This window comes from Falco naumanni, chromosome 1 (genome assembly GCF_017639655.2).
Source record: "Falco naumanni isolate bFalNau1 chromosome 1, bFalNau1.pat, whole genome shotgun sequence".
Taxonomy (NCBI): Eukaryota; Metazoa; Chordata; class Aves; order Falconiformes; family Falconidae; genus Falco; species Falco naumanni.
The window spans coordinates 86,959,301-86,975,189 of NC_054054.1; the positions used below are offsets into that span (position 1 = coordinate 86,959,301).

General features: G+C 44.7%; 1 protein-coding gene across 2 annotated transcripts in view; it reads left to right on the plus strand.

Annotated features, from left to right (window-relative positions):
- The first annotated feature begins 12,103 nt into the window (after positions 1-12,103).
- Positions 12,104-15,889, plus strand: part of GNB1L (G protein subunit beta 1 like) — a 43,411-nt gene continuing 39,625 nt past the window's right edge. The window contains exon 1 of one of the 2 annotated variants that reach the window (XM_040603035.1): positions 12,104-12,182. The gene's annotated coding sequence lies outside the window, so the exon portion shown is untranslated. Of the gene's footprint in view, positions 12,183-12,805; positions 12,896-15,889 lie in introns of those variants that run through there. The other variant, XM_040603045.1, reaches the window with a different exon arrangement.

Consider the following 15,889-nt stretch of genomic DNA (forward strand, 5'->3'; position numbering starts at 1 on the left):
TCAGCTCTGGGCATGCATGAGAACCATGCATGTTTCTTTCCAGTGCAATTTCAGCTGTTCCAGTGCAGGTAATGAAACCATCCAGAGAAGAGAGTTCCAAAGAATCATCTGAGAAGATTCTTCGACAGTGCTGACAGATGTTTTACTCAGTGGAGATCTCTTCCTGGTAGCTGCTGCCCCTTTATCCAAGGTGAGATCGCCTTGATTCAGCTCCATTTAAGGAGAGCTGTACCAGAAGAAAATCTATGGTTTGGCAGCAGTAGGGCATCTAGTTTATTTTGCCTGTACTATGACACTTAAGATGGGACATCTGCACAAACCTTGACAGGTTTTTTAAGTGAGATTTGTTGTACCAAGGCCTTGTACACGTTTGTGTTAAGTAGTATCTACAAGTGATCAATTAGGCCTACCTAGCTTTCAGGCAATACCAAGGTGACGTAATTGGAATTGTGCTTCTCCCTTAGACTTTCTAAATAGACAATAGAGGGAAACAAGCACTTCCACATGCTGATTTGGATCTCACATAGGCTGTCAAGGGAGCATGCATTTCTTGCATCCCAGTGGGATGAACCTGAGCCTTGGATAACTGTTTACTGTGACTTTTTTTGTGCTAGTGGTGTTCTAAGACAAATGAATAAACAAACAGTGCTCTCTTCCCATTTTCATCTTGTAAAAACATAACGGAAAAAACTCTCACACCCTTTGTTAGGATGTCAGTGCCAGAGGAAAGACACTAGCAGTTATTCCATTCAAGTGTCCAGTTTTTCTTTCCAATTGTTTCTCTGTGTTCTTTTTTTTGTTTTTCCCCTCTTCAGCTGGTTGAGCGATGGCCTGTTCTTATGAAACAAGTTTTCAACTTCACAATGGTCCTGACTTACCATTGTTTGAAAGGCAAGAGGGTCACTCAAAATAAACTCTCTTGTGCTAGGTAGTGTTTTTCCACGTGGAAATGTTGGAAGGCCACTCTGTGCTGTCAGCCTAGAAAGCACAGAAGATGCCTTCAGACTCCCCAGGTGCCTCTTGTGTTTGTTTTCTAATGTTATGGCACATACAGTATCATTAATATTATGTCCAAACCTTGTCTTTTTAAACAGAGTCAACACATCTAACCTATTAGTCAGCCACAGGGAAAAAGGAAAGGATGAAGTCAACACTGTAAGGAATTAACCCTTTCCATTGTCCAGAGAAGAAATCAAAGATGATATGACCTCCTTAAACTGCAAAAGAAAATTGATTTTCTCTCACAAAGTAGTGGAAATAATTCCTTTTACTTTGGCATTCAGATGTAAAATGCAACAGGAATCAGAAAAGACTGGGGACTTACAAGACATCATTCTCTTTCCCATGGTACATGCCATTGAAGGGCAGGAAATTTCCCTCCCACCCACCTTTTTCTTTTTTTTTTTGAATCTCCATTTCCCTGTGGCCTGCCTAGGGTACTGGGCTAGGCTTGGCATGTAGACACAATTAGAAATATAGGCCAGACTGCATGGAGCAAAGTGTCCAAGTGCTGAGTGAGTGCCCAATGGGCCGTAGCAAAATGCACAACCAAGTCAAAGAAAAATGGAAAATATTTCATAAAGTTCATCTTTGCATCCCTTTTTCCTCTCTTGATATATGGCCCCTTACTCACAGCTGCCCGGGCCCTGGCCCGTGTGTAAATATGTCAGTGCACCAATGAGACGGAACACGGTCACAGAAACGCCGGCGGCTGTTCCCAGATAAAACGCTGAGCTGGAGCCGAGGCGTTTATTGTAAATAAAGATCAAGGCAAAGCAGCAACATTTCTGTTTGACTCGAGCCTGCCAAGGTTGCTCGTCCAGCTCCTTTCACGACTACCATATGTCTACATGGATTTCCCCTTCCAGAAAGTGACACGTTACTCTTCTGACAGCTCTGCAGCCATTGCAAGTTCCTCGATACTTTCCATGTGTTGCTTTACAATAACCTGGAAACACTAGTGGCAGATGGGGCAATGGGTGCATGTGTGGGCGTGGAGGGGAGAGGCAGACTTCCAACTGTTCAGCTGTAATACTGCTGTACCTGAAGAGTTACTTTGCGGGGTCCGGGACACGTTAAGGTTTTTTTTCGTTCTGCTCAGTAGAGGGCACTGGATCCTATAAATAGAAATTGATACAGTGCAGCACAAAGGGCCTGATAGCTTTAGCAGATGGACTAATCTTTTTTCCTCTAGGTACTGGTGATGTGGAAGAGAAGTCTGCGGCTCTGTCTGCTGCATGCCGATTGACCGAGAGACGACCATGGCATGTGTTAGCAGGTGATAAACCCGTGTCTTTTACATGCATTTTTTATTTTAATTAAAGTGGTAGCTACAAAAATCAGCCATCTGGAAATCAGGTTGGCTAAAGTACTAGCCATCTGGCATCCTTCTGAACAGCAACACCAGCCAGCTGGCACAACTGGGGGGAGATGCAAGCACCTACAAACTAGAGCCTGAACAGCTAGGCTGGGGTGGAAACTGGTTGAATTGTGCAGGCTTGTTCCTGCAGGCTACGGGGGAACTATAAGAGTGGTCTGAGCGGGGTTGGCTGAATCAGGGCATTTAGCCCTCTTTGTAGCCCTTGATCCAAAGTCCCCACATTTTTACTACTAAGTTATCATTTTTTCCAATGAGCTTGTCTTGTTGTTAGCAATATCCACAAACAGTGCACTGTCAATCTGTTCCATTCTCTCTCTTTCGTCACTAGGCTCCCTTTGCTGTGTGCTAGGGTTAGCATTTTCCTCACTCATGGCTCAGATAAGCTGTAAGCCAAAGGGACTAACAAAAAATCCCTAGGAATGTAGGTTTTTTCAGATGCTTTCTTTTAGTTTAGATGGATCTTGTGCATGTATGTTATAACATAATTCTTTTAATAATAAAAGTTTTAATGCTAATAAAGAACATACATTAAAAAAAACTTCTTAAGCCTTCATCTGGCACTAGTCTAATATGTTGAAGATTTGGCACAATTTACTCTTATAATTCAAGAATAAGAGCTGAAATTACTCATTCTCCACACTGACAGATACTGACCTAAGTTCTTGAGCTGACCTAGGATGCTTCACTTTAGATGACAGCTCCAAATGCAGGAAAATTGAATACTACCACAATATAAGCTTTAGCTCTGCTGGAGAAAACTACAAGGCAATGCTGTTTCCCAAAAAGCAGTTAGTAAATTATTCAGGAATTTAGACTTCTGTAGCAATGCATCTCACCACACCCTAGCAATTGCCGGACCCAAACTAGGGGTTAAATGTGCTGGAAAACATGGCAGTAGCTTCCAGCATTTGCTGATTCCTGAGCTTACTGGGACTCAGGCATGCCTGCCTTGCATAGCAGCAAGATAAGTCTCTAGAGCTGGGCGAGAGGAACAGCTTTTCTTTCACACACCCTCTCACAAGTCTGAGCTCCTGCCTTTGTCTTGGCAGTGCAACTTATGGTTCAAGAGCTGCCTGTGCATCACAGGTGGCTGGCCCTTGGCCTGTAGTGCTGTGCTGCTGTTCCCATTTAAATCAGACAGAAACCATGATTGCTAAGGATTGTGGGTTTGTTTTTTTTATTAAATAGGTCAGCAGGCCCTAACAGTTGGCAGCCATCTCCAATCTGGGAGCTGTGTGATGAAAGGCCATATTATGGCAGGCTCCAGTGTATCTTTTTATCTGTCCTACTTGGTACGGCATGTTCCAGGTGGAGACTGGCAGGATGCTAGTGCTAAACCCTGCCCTACTGCCGTTCCCTAGTGACAACAGCAGTATCCTGCCTTCTCATTCTGTATTCAGATCCAGATCCCTTTGACTTCCCTGGAAACTACTGCTCCTATCACAGTCCTTTGATATGTGGAGATCTCCTGGTCTCCACGGCACCATCTTCTGGGAAGGGAGATCGATCCCTTTTAACTTCTTTCCAGACAGATGTGCTCTTGAAGTGGTTCCTGTAGTCTCTATTAGGCTAAATCAGGTATACATTTTGTAACCAACTTCACCTTCCACTACAGAAGCCTGATACTGTACCTTCATTCCTGGTACTGTAAATCATTATTCCTTAACACCACTCAGTAGAGAAGGATGTAGATCATAAACTTGGCCATAAATTTGTTCAGTAGCAATTTCTCTTAGCAGTTTTAAAGTGTGATTTTTAGAATATCTTTTTTACAGTTCCTTGACAGGTTAATGGGGTACGTGGACAGGAGACTTTTGCTTTATCCCCTGAAGCCCTGACAAATTGAGGTGTTGCCTGGCTCAGCTCCTAGGCATGAGATGAAGGACTAACTTGGACTTCTCTCCCGTGATTTCCTGATGCTCACTGGTGGAGAACAGACATGATTCACTCCAGAAGGTACTGCAGTGTGCTCCCGGGTATTTGATCTGCCAAGCAAGGCTGGTAGCATCAGTTCCCGTAAGATTTCACTCTCCTGAGGCTGGTGTCAGCCCCAGGTAACTCTCAGAGGCCTGACATCAAACTGTGTAGTTTTTTAAGAAGCCAACTGAAAACGTGGTGCTGTTATTATCTGACACTGGCTGAAACAAAAGCCAAATGTTGATGAATGTCTGATCCTAAAAGTAAACAGCTTGATTTTTTTTTTTCTTTGCAAGTCAGGGGCCCTCTAGGGTTTATCTGATTTTGGCAATCTCCTGCACATTTTGAGGCCTGGAGCATGGTTTTAATTGTTACATCACAAAAGTTGCCAAATAACGTTGAATGCTCCTTAAAAACTCTCTCAATTTTATGGAACTTCTCAACGGCTTGACTAATACAATAATTGCTGGAACTCGGCTATGTTGCCTAGTGGCAAATGGAATTTTTTCATAATGATCCTGTCTGTCGTTAATAGCAGGATTTGTTCTTTCTCTCAGCGGGAGAGAGGCCAGAAAGCCGTGGTATCTGTCTTTTTTAATGACAGCCAACAGCAAACGGATAAAATAATCAATTATATCTACAGATAGGTAGATAAAGTATAATTTATCATGTCAAAAACAAAAATGTTTTTAATTGGGCTGTTAATCATTTTGTAATTTTAACTAAAGGGATGGGGGCTCTACTTTGTGGTCAGACATCACTAATATTTCATACAACATTAGCTGATCTTATTATAGCTTTAATAATAGTGTTTACTACTAACTGTCAAAATATAAAATGCGATTTCTGTTCTCATTAGCTGAAGCTTTTGCAATTATAAAGGGATGCCCTTCCCTTTTATTTTTCTTCTTCTAGAAAGGTCCAGGGAAAAAAAAAGGGGGGGGGGGGGGGGGGTGTTCAGCTGACTAATCAGCTGTAAAGATTTCTAGAATATGCTGATCTTTCTGTTTGATTAGGAGTACCCACACAAGTTACCAACAAATGTGTTACTGAAATGATGATTTGTATTTTTATTTTTTTACAGCAAAGCATATAAGCAGATTAGTATAACACAGCAAAGATTGGAAGCTGGGAGTTTTGATTTCTAGTCACACCTGTGTTGTCTTGTGGGAAGCTGGGCAGATCATTTAATCCCTCCTGACTTGTTTTCCCTGTCTGTAGTGTAGGTATTAGATAGCTGCCTCATCAGATGGCTATAGAGTATGTAAGTGTTGTAAGATTCCTGAAAATTTGTAATAAAGATGGCAAACATCTGGATGGATGGCTGCAATAGCAGCCTTTCTGACAGCTAGCTCTTTGAGGAAGGAAATGGGAAGTTTATGGCTGGGCCTAAATCTTCCCCATATTATAACTGAAAATGTTCTCAACAATGCTGCCTGATTTCAGGATCAGCAAAGAATAACCTAGCAGAAAAATCTCACAGCACTGGGGTACTTTGGCTGTCTACCCTTTTGTTATTATTCCTATTGATGTCGAGAGCAGATGCCCTGTGCAGGACTAGATCTCTATTTTACCTATAAATTCTACATTTTAAAAAATGCCAACCATGCTAGGAAAATAAGTGTGACTGTTGAGCACCCCTTTGCCTCAAGTACACTGGAATTGCTTCCCTGCTCCAGAAGTGTTTTGCAGAGGCAAATTAATCTCCATTCCTCTTAACTTGGTTCTCCTCTGAAAAGCTCTACCTGCCTTAAAACAAGAGCCAGACCAAGTATGTGTTTTGGAGCAGAACATGCACTTAGCATTGTCTGGCAACAGCAGATTTCATTTTCAGTGGTACAGTGGGTGGTTTTGGCTCTAGGCTTAATTTTACATGCATAGCATCTCCCAATGATGCATGTAACACAGAGAGGGGCAGAACTGCCCTTCCTGTAACTGGATCTTCCCTGGGAGCGGGGGAAATTTAGTGGATTGAGTGGGTTTTTTACAGGTCTAATGGCAGGATTGAGGCCGTATTCGTACTGGGAAACAGGGAGGAGAGGCTCTGGGGCTGGCTTGCCCAAGCATAAATAAATTGGAGGTGCACGAACATTCAAAAAAATTCCCAGAGAATCACGTTGCACAACTTAATGCGCCTGGTGCCTTCACCTGTGCCAATTTTATGTGACTCTTAACTCTGGCGTTAAATAAAAAGGAGACTTGCTCTAATGACATCAACAGCCTGCGGTGAAGAAAATATGCCGCTACTTTGATACAGATCCCCTTTTAAGGAGGACACAGTAGACAGCAAAGGCTCTCTTTCCCATCTGTTAGGTGAATGTTATGATTCCCTGCTCAGAAGGCTCTCAACAACACTCTTCTGCTTTCAGTGTTACACTAGATAATTTTTAATAAGAACATGGTTATCTGCTGCCTCTGTTTTTGCCACCTTGATTTTACTCTCCTTCTCCATTACATGAAAGGATGGAAGAGGGGGACATGCATTGGCTGAGGTAGGGGAGAAAATAACATGGGGAGGGCATTAAATGAACCAGCTGTTATGTGTGAAGTATCTGCTTTCTAATTGCTTCTGTCGGAATTCAGGGGAAAAAGGCACTGGCTACACTTAATTAATAAGGCAGGACTCACATAAACTCCAGCTGTGAGCGCAGGACTGGTCTTTAAAGGCTAAGTTCAGGAGGTGGGGCAGAGAGTTCAATTTCCTTGCACTAAATCCCATCCCATGCTGCTGGTAGTGTGTGTGTCCGCTTAAGCCTTGTGGTTGCTCTGTCTGAACCAGACATGAGGTATCTGTTGCTGTCCACGTGCCCCACCCCAAGAAAAATGATCTGTCCTCAGAAATCAAAGGTGTGAGGCTGTGTTTCAAGCTAGGTTGAAACTGCTGTGTTTTCACTGGAGTTTGGAATCCCTAAAAAGTAGGGATGTTTGGATCAAAGGGTTTTGTTCAGATTTAACAAAAGCATGAGCTTTTGCAGCTGGACCAAGACACGGGTTTTCCCCTTGGTCCTCTTTTCTGCTTAGTTCCAGAGGGTTTGGATTTGGCACCTGCCTCAGGAGCTTTGCTGCAAGGGTAGCACTGATGGGGTGGTTGTGCAGCTGATGCCTCCAGACCGTGTCCAAAGGCCATTTTCCAATGATCCCTTTGAGGAGAACAATGCCTAGTTCCTCTCTCTTTTTTGGAGAAGGGCTCAAAAAGATCATCAGAAACTTTGTGGATTTGCAGACCCTAAAGCCCACATAAAAATGTGAATGCACAGTGTTTCCCCATTTGGTCCTGCTCCAGGTGTCACTGTCATAGGATGCCCTGCATGACCAGTGCAAGGTCTTCCCAGTCACAGCACAGCAGTACTGGGGTCTGTGCTGAGACCAAAGTCGTCTTCCACTTCCCATGGGATGGCATCTCTGGATTTCAAAGCTTGTTTGTGTTACGCTAGGAAACCGTGGAGTCAGAAAAAAAGGTGGAGGGGATGTTCCTGTGTAGTTACCTTGTTTTTCCTCACTGGCTGTGGAGGGAAATGAGCTTCCTGCTTAAGGTGAGGTGTCATATGCTGGATGGAAACCTTTGTGTCCCTTTTTTCTGACCTTTTGCTGCCACTGCTCAGGGCAGGTCTCTTCCAGTGTGATCACTCTCCTTCACAGGCCCTTTCCTTTCCTGGTGCTGTCCTCCTGCCTTGCATCAGTCCTGACGCTTCTCAGATGAGTGCTTGGGTCAGCACAACGGAGGGGACATAGCCATGTGGCTGCAAATAGGCTGGGAAAGGAGGAGTGCTCATTTTGGCACAGAGAGCCCAGCTGTTCGTTCTCACCGCACCCTTCCTCCCCAGGCTGGAGCTGAGCAAGTCTCCATTTGACATTGTCATGCTCTTCCCCCCTCTTCTGGCCCACCCCACCCCCCAACCCCGCTTGGGATCACCCACCACCTTCTATGAGCTCAGAAAACGCAAGAACCCTTCAGATTCCTGGTCAGAGCCCTTTGTTGTTTTGAAAGGTAAAATAATCCAAGGCTTAAGCATCAAGAAAGGATTCAGGTGTTTTGCTGCTCCTGGTTTCAGTGACAGCTAGGCCTGGTATGGGACTAAACACACAGATACATCAGTAGCCCCAGTCCCTTGAGGTAGCTGCATGGAACTGGACTTCCCACCCAGAGAGAAAAACAATTCTTGGGTGTTACAGCATGTTTCCAAGCAAGCAAGGTGGGGCCTCACTTTGCAAAGTTCTATAAACAGCAGCTCTTTGTCTCCTCCATTTCTCTTCACCCTGAGCGTGTTGCTATTTTCAAAGGTTGGTTTCAAAGTGCTGATTCACAGCCACCAGCTGTATTATTTTATCTGAGGAGATTAGGGCTGAGAATGTCGTGGTTTTGTAGTAAAGACTCCATTGAAATAGCAGCGTATTTGACATGAGACTGTTATTTATGCTCAAATAACCATCTCATTTAAGGATACTTTTTTTTTTTCTTTTCCCAAGTTTAGATCAATCATGTATAGAGACAAACTCCTACTCAGCCTCCCTTGGCCCCTAATACTTTCATTTCATTCTTCTGCTTATTATTTTATGATTTTGTCCTTGACTGGAACATTTATCTCTTGTTCTTCCTTACATGCACCATTAAAGAGGGAAAGAACCTACATGTAAAACTCAAGCCTTGTGTAGCTCTTAAGCCATAAATAATGTTTTATACAGATTCTAAGATTATTAAATCCTTCTAGTTAGCCTCCCTCTTACTTTTACAGCTCATCTGATTAGAGGGGACATATTCTTTTGAAACTTGTCTTAACTATGTCTGTTTCGCTTTTGCAAGCAGACATGAGAAGACAGGATCTGGCTGTGTGCATTGCTGATCAGAAGACTTGCCATAGGAATGCAAAAAAAGTTTGCCTGCAAGAGAACTGATTGTTGGCATGGAAAAACCTCCAGTGAAGCCCTGTAATTCTGAGGTGTAGTCAACTTCCCAAATACAGGTAACTCAACAACTGAAATTGAAATCTATCTGGGGATGGAAATGCATTCAAAATAGACTTCTGGAGAGGGCTGACAGGCATATAATTAGTGACTGGTATGAGGAGATAGTTAAGCTCCGGTAGTAACTGATTTTGCACAGCTGTAGGAATTAACCCATTGGGCTCTGTGTATCATCTCCCCATAACTACATGTCCGGCTCCTTTTGATACTGGCTTCATTGAGCCAGGCATCTGAAGCTCAGCTTTTCCGTGCAAATGCAGCCAAACTAGCTGCCACAATTTGCAGAGATCCTGAGACTAGCGCTGAACTGCTCTTCTTTCTGCTCAATTAAATCTGCTCAACTCACACAGTACTTTAGGGATATGGCCAGTTAGTCAGGCCTTGCCCATATTACAAATTATGGAGCTGAGCACAAAGAGGAAAAAATATCCCTAATAGAGACAAAGCTAGTGAAATGTGATGAAAAGCCTCACAGTAGACAGCTTACACAACAAAAAGATCTCCTTCAATTAGTCCATGGTCATCAGTGAGGGCAAACATCTCTGCCTCTCAGGCCAGACAGGGTAGTGTTTTAATAATAGGCATAAACCTCTTGTGCTTTTCTCCTCGTGACCTAGCATATTCTGTCAGGGCAATGCATACCCCAGAGGAGGAGTAGAATTTATGTGTACAATAAAACAATAGAGCTTCAGTGATATCAGCTGTTTGATGAACTTTAATATACATTTGCTATAAAACAGGCAGCAACTACAAGAATGTGATACCCAAATAAAAATCCATGATCCATTTGCACGACAGATCTTCAATTTACTCACATTCATGCGAAAGAGACACATAAAAATTATATCCATGCTTAAAATCACTTAGAAGCAGTCTGAAAGACCCCACAGTTGCAAGTGATACTGCAGTACTTAGCTAATACTCATGTTTCGATGGTTTTGCCTTCATGATTCTTCCAGTGGTTCCTTTATGTTTTCTGGTATTTTGCCAAACACCTGTGAATCAGTGTACAACAAATATTCCTGCCATTTAATTTAGCCTTGCACAGAAAGGCTATATTAGGCCTGATGCAGACCTAATCCCAAACCTCTAAAGAGGTTTAAGGTGCTCTGGTTTCACCTAATCCCGAAACCTAAACCAGAATCATTGAAAACCTCCATAACACCACAGGAATGGGCAAATAAAGGGTTTCCACTATGAAATTATTAAAAGGACACAGTGTATCTTTTGGATTTGAGACCTAAAGCTTTACCTAAGGAGCTTGGACTGTCCACAATAAAAGTGTTTATTTTGAAGATAGGAGGTTGAAAGGTTTATTTGTCTAGAGGGCTTGATTCACACCTCTCTCCCGCCCCCCAAAAAAGAGGGGTGATTCCCTAGAAGAGTGAAAAATGGGAAAAGGGATGAACAAGTAACAAGGCAGGGGTAGCCCAGCAAAGCAGCCAAAAATGAAGCCCAGGTTCCTGTTTAAGCCTCAGTCACGGCCCCTGTGAGAAAGAGGGAGAGCACAGCCCCTGGTGCACAACTGGGCTGTTGTTTGTTGCAAGGAACTTCAGGAACCATTTCCATAAGGAAAGGGTTATCTGTGATATAATAAATACATTGCTGCTGTTCAAAATTGAGAATCTACTCTTTGGAGATCTCTTACTGATGGGAGATAACATGTAAAAACATGCACTGTAATGGAACTTTCAATTACAAATTGCATCCAACTGTAATAAATTTGATCTTGCATTAATTCATGTTAGATTAATTGGATTCTGTCATTCTTGAATTCTGGTAACCACTTTATCTTGACATATAACTTGTTACCTTTGTGTTGTGAAAGGGGTATTTCATTTCCAAGGTGACTGTAGGGAACGTTAACTGTACCATATTCTAATAAACATTTAGCTCCTAACAAATTAAAGACCTGAAAGTATACTGCACATGTGGTTTCATTATGCATAGCATTATATAGCAATGATCTGCTGCTCTAAATCTCTTAATTCAAATAATTTCAGCAAAACATGTAGGTATATATAGGGCTATATTTGTGTGTTATACAATACTGAAGGTATTTACTTATGCTTAGGATATTCCTAATAATGAGAGGTATAGCCTCCTCAGTGTACTGCATTTTCATAACCACCAAGTGCTGCGTAAGAGCCCTTTACAGCACTGATTTTGGAATCAATGTTCCTACTGATGACAGGTTTGATATAATTTGAGTAGAAAAGCAAGCCCCAGATTTACCTTCACAAACTCACAAAAAATCTCCATGCCTTTGTTTGCATCAATAGAAGTGGAATAGAATAGCACTTACTTAACAGCACTGTGGTACCCTAGATGTAATTTAGCTTTGAAAGACTCTTCGACTCTATAAGCAAGAATGGCAGGAAAACTGAGGTTTTATGAGGTACCGATCTTTCTAGCTGGAATTATAGCAGTATAGCCTTCCAAGAAGCTACATAAATGACAAGGCTTTCATCTCCTAGCCAGGTGACATAAGCAAATGATGGTTTATTTGCTTTCCTTGAGCAAGTCTTGGTATAGCTGGAGAGCAACAGGGGGTTCTTAAGGGGGGAGACTATGCCTTTCTGCAGTGCTGTCATGTGTCCATGCCTGCGCTGAGCTTGCCATCGCCTGTCTGAGGGTGGATGGGTATGTTAGCAGGGTACAATTCCAATCCAATGGAGCAGCATTTTTGTTCTAGTTGCAACAATGCATACTGTGTTATTTAACTGTTGCCTGATTTAGTCCAATTACAACACCTAACCATTAACTTTCATTTGGAACCTTTTCAGGAGGCAACTGTCTTCTCTAAAGAAGCTCTCCTGCTGGACAGTATCTAGAAAACAAAGTGTGGCTGTGTTGCACTGACAGACGGGGGTCTGCTTATCCTGGAACAAACCCAGATTGGCAACAGTTGCCACAGAGGCAGGTGAGTTCAGGAAGCCGCTAACCCTGCGCTCAGCAGAGCTCCCGGCAAAGCAGTGCTGTACAAGCAAAGTGGCAGCACGCCCAACTGCCTAGCGCTCACTGCACCGATCAGGCTTTGTAATGAGCTACGGTGAATCTCTCAAGTGGCACAGCGATGCGACGCCTGCTCGGTCCGAGCCCTGCCTGGCACCAGCGCCGCGGCCTTTCCCGCTGGCTCAGCCCCCGCCTCAGCTCCCCACTCCCCCAGGCCTTGTCCTTCGCGCGTTCCGGTGCTCCTCCCTGGCTCCACAAAGCGGTGGCATGTTTCCCAGCGCCGCCTGGCCCTGCCTCCCCGTGAGGGCAGGGGCCTCCGGGTAAGGGAGCGGGTGGGCCCACAGCGGCCGGGCGCGAAGCCCCTCGCCGCCGCAGGACCCGCAAAGCGGGGCCGCTTACCGGCAACTGCACTGCCTCCCGCCGCACTGCGGGGGCCTCTCTTTGCGGCCAGATCGCCCCGTGGGCGCTGGGGGCTGGCGACGGCCCACCGGCGGCTGCGGCGGGCCTGGCTGGCCGCGATGCGCATGCGCGCCCCCTGCGCCCCCCGTGACGTCCGCGGGCATCACGCTGCCGCTCGGCGCTCCTCTGCGCCTGCCTGGCTCCCGGGAGGCAGCCTTAGGTACAGCGGAGGATCGCCGAATCATCGCTGCCACGCTTCCTCACCAGGCGGAGCGGCGCTCGGTGAGAGGCGGCGGGGAGGCCGGTGCGGGGGAAGGGCAGGGAGGCGCGGGGTGCGGGGAGCCACCCTGCAGCCCCACCGCCGTGGGAGCCTCCCCGCTCGGCTGCCGGGGAGGCGCGAGTAGCGCCCGTAGGCGGAGGCGGCGGTAGCCTTGGGGAGGCCGCCCCCGGGCAGCGGCGCCGCCTCCCGCCTCTGAGGCCGCGGGGCGAGACGGGGGGAGCGTGCGCCTGCGCGCGGGCGTCGCCGCGGTAACGGCGCGTGCGGGACCGCCGGCAGGGAGAGCCCGCGCAAGGCGCGCGCCGCGGGACCGTTACCCGCCGCCCGCGTCGCGTGCCCCCTCAGAGGCGAGGGCGGGAGCGGCCGCCTGTCCGGGTGCCTGTGGTGGCTGCGGCGGGGGGTGCACGGAGCCTGTCCCGGGCGGGGCCGCGGGCGGCGGGACGGATGGAGGGAGAGGTAGTGCCTGCAGCTGACGAGGGGCCTCCGCTCGAGAAAAGTAACGTTTCGATTAGAGTGCGCGTCCGCTTAATTGCAGCTGGGCCGCTCTGAGGTAGTTTGCCTGGGGAGTCCCTCTGCGGGGGCTCGACTGGCGGCTGTAATGCTAACGCCTCGTGCTTTGAGTTCAAAATACACCCGATCAAATGTTTAATATCAGCGAGCCATAAATACCAAACCGAGTTGTAATGGAGCTTACAATCCTAATGTATTGAATTTTACAACTTTTCCATAATAATCCTAGTGCTTTTTTTTTATGACCGACAGAAATGAATGTTTTTAAGGTATCTGAAAGTCAGTGGTAGTGGGTGAGCTTTCGTGAGCGCTGACCCCCGTTCTGTTCCATGGGGAGCACAGCCTCAGGTGGGTCGGGCCTTGCTCTGGGCCTTCCTCCTGCCACCTACGAAATGGTGGTGATGCTCCTCAGGAGGCTTACAAGTGCTTTATATACCTTTCAGTTGAAAGCATTTGCAAAAATAAAAAGTCTTATTGTTAATAGTACATATATTACATATGTTAACATACATACATATGTTAATAGTACACAAGAAAATAATGTGATATTTATTAACTCGATAGAGCTCAGACCTGCTTGGTCTGGTCTCATAGCTGGCCCCACCTTGAGCTGGAGGTCAAACTGCAGGCCTCGAGGTCCCTTCCATCCAGAGTGTGGCTGTGACTGGATAATTAGTACACTGTAATTTGGGAATGCAAACTCCTGTTCAGATACAGCCTACAGAAAGCCTCATTTCAACAGACTGACTCGAATCCCTAGTTTTTACTTACTCGCAGAAAGTAAAGGAAGTCTTGCCTTAATGGATTTTTCGCAGACGGATTCATAGAAGGGGAGAGGAAAAGGTGATAGCGGTCCTTTGCCTGCAGGCAGCCGCCGGCAGGGCGCTGGGGCCCTGCGTGCCCTTGCCCCCTCTGCTGGCGGCCGGGGCCCTGCGCCGCGGCCCTGGGACGCCCGCGGCCTTACAGGTGTTTTCAGCGTGGGTGTTTTGTTTGCTGTGTGGCATTCGGTGGATCTAGCTGGCATTCAGAATGTCGTCCTGCAGTGTCTGGCAGACATCTGCGTACTGACACCTGGCATTTGGATTCTTTTACTCTGTATTTTCTTTATAGTACTGGTTGTTTGAAATGAAGAAAATGCCTTATACAGCTCCTTTATATGCCACTTTACAGTAGGAAATAAACTATTCTCCGGATTCGGTAGCTTGATTTTGAAATGAACAAGTTAAAAAATAGGCATGGTGTGCTCTGGAAAAAATAGAGGACACAAGAGTGTTTTTCTATGGGGATCGCTTTGATGAGCACTTCTCCACACTTTTTAGCACAGTGTCTTTGTGACCTGTCATTCTTCCAAAGATCCTTCCACCCCCCACCCCCACCCCAGTTTTAGTAGCACTTCTGTGAGGCTTTTAGAGAAGCATCCATGACTGGGAAGCATTTCATTTATAATTTGTCCTGTCTGCATAAGTTATGTGGAATATAAAGGACATTTTATTTATTTTTAACCAAATTCCTATGTTTTAAAGAAACTACTTAAGTAACTACTTTTGGTTTTTTTATGATTCCCATTTTCACTGATTTACAGGTAAACTAGTTTTTTCTTGTTGTTAAAATATTCTGCAATCAAGAATCAGGAAATCTAACGTTTATTCTGGCTTGGATGTGTCATTATCAGTTATAAAGATTCTGCAGATGGAAATTATGTTGGTGCATGCACTAGAATAGATGCCAGTTTCTAATATCAGATAGTCTGGTTTTGGTTAATTGGTGTAGAGACTTACTTTGAAGCATTAGAATTACAATATTAGAATTGTAACATATTAGGGAGCAGATCTGTTGACTAAGTATGTTATGCCTTTTCTAACCCTGTTGACCATTTTAGAATACTATGAGTTTCTTTTTGAAAGAAACGCTAGACTACTGACCCATATATATTCTTACATTCTGGAGAGACAATTTTTTTGGTATTTTGGTATTTGCATACCATTTAATTTGAGTACTGTTTCTCTGCAAGCTCAGCTATAACAAGGTATTATTTCAGTGGAACAGGAAGAACTGTAAACCAGTCATCGCTAATTAGCTTATGTGGGAGATTTAATGCTGAAGACTCTGGTTTTCCAAAATTATGTTCTATGAAGCACTGTCTTCATTGGGGAAGACAGCTGCTACAGCTGCTCTTCTGTAATAAATTGTTTTGTTGTAGCTATTTTGGATTATAGATGTATGTCAGTGAAATTTGAAGACAAACAGTAATGGTTTAAAAAAAGATGGTTGAACTTGCCTTTTTGGACACCTCTTCTGAATTATAATGGTGATACATTAATTTTGTAAAAACTTGAAATTTCAGTACAGTATTATGTGTTTGTATGTATGTCTTTATAAAGGAGAAAGGTAAATTTAGTAGCAGTAATAGTGTTTTGATCCCAGAAATATCTGTGTGGATAGATTTATGCTTTCTTTTAAGAATGCAGTTTGACTGCACTAGAATATAC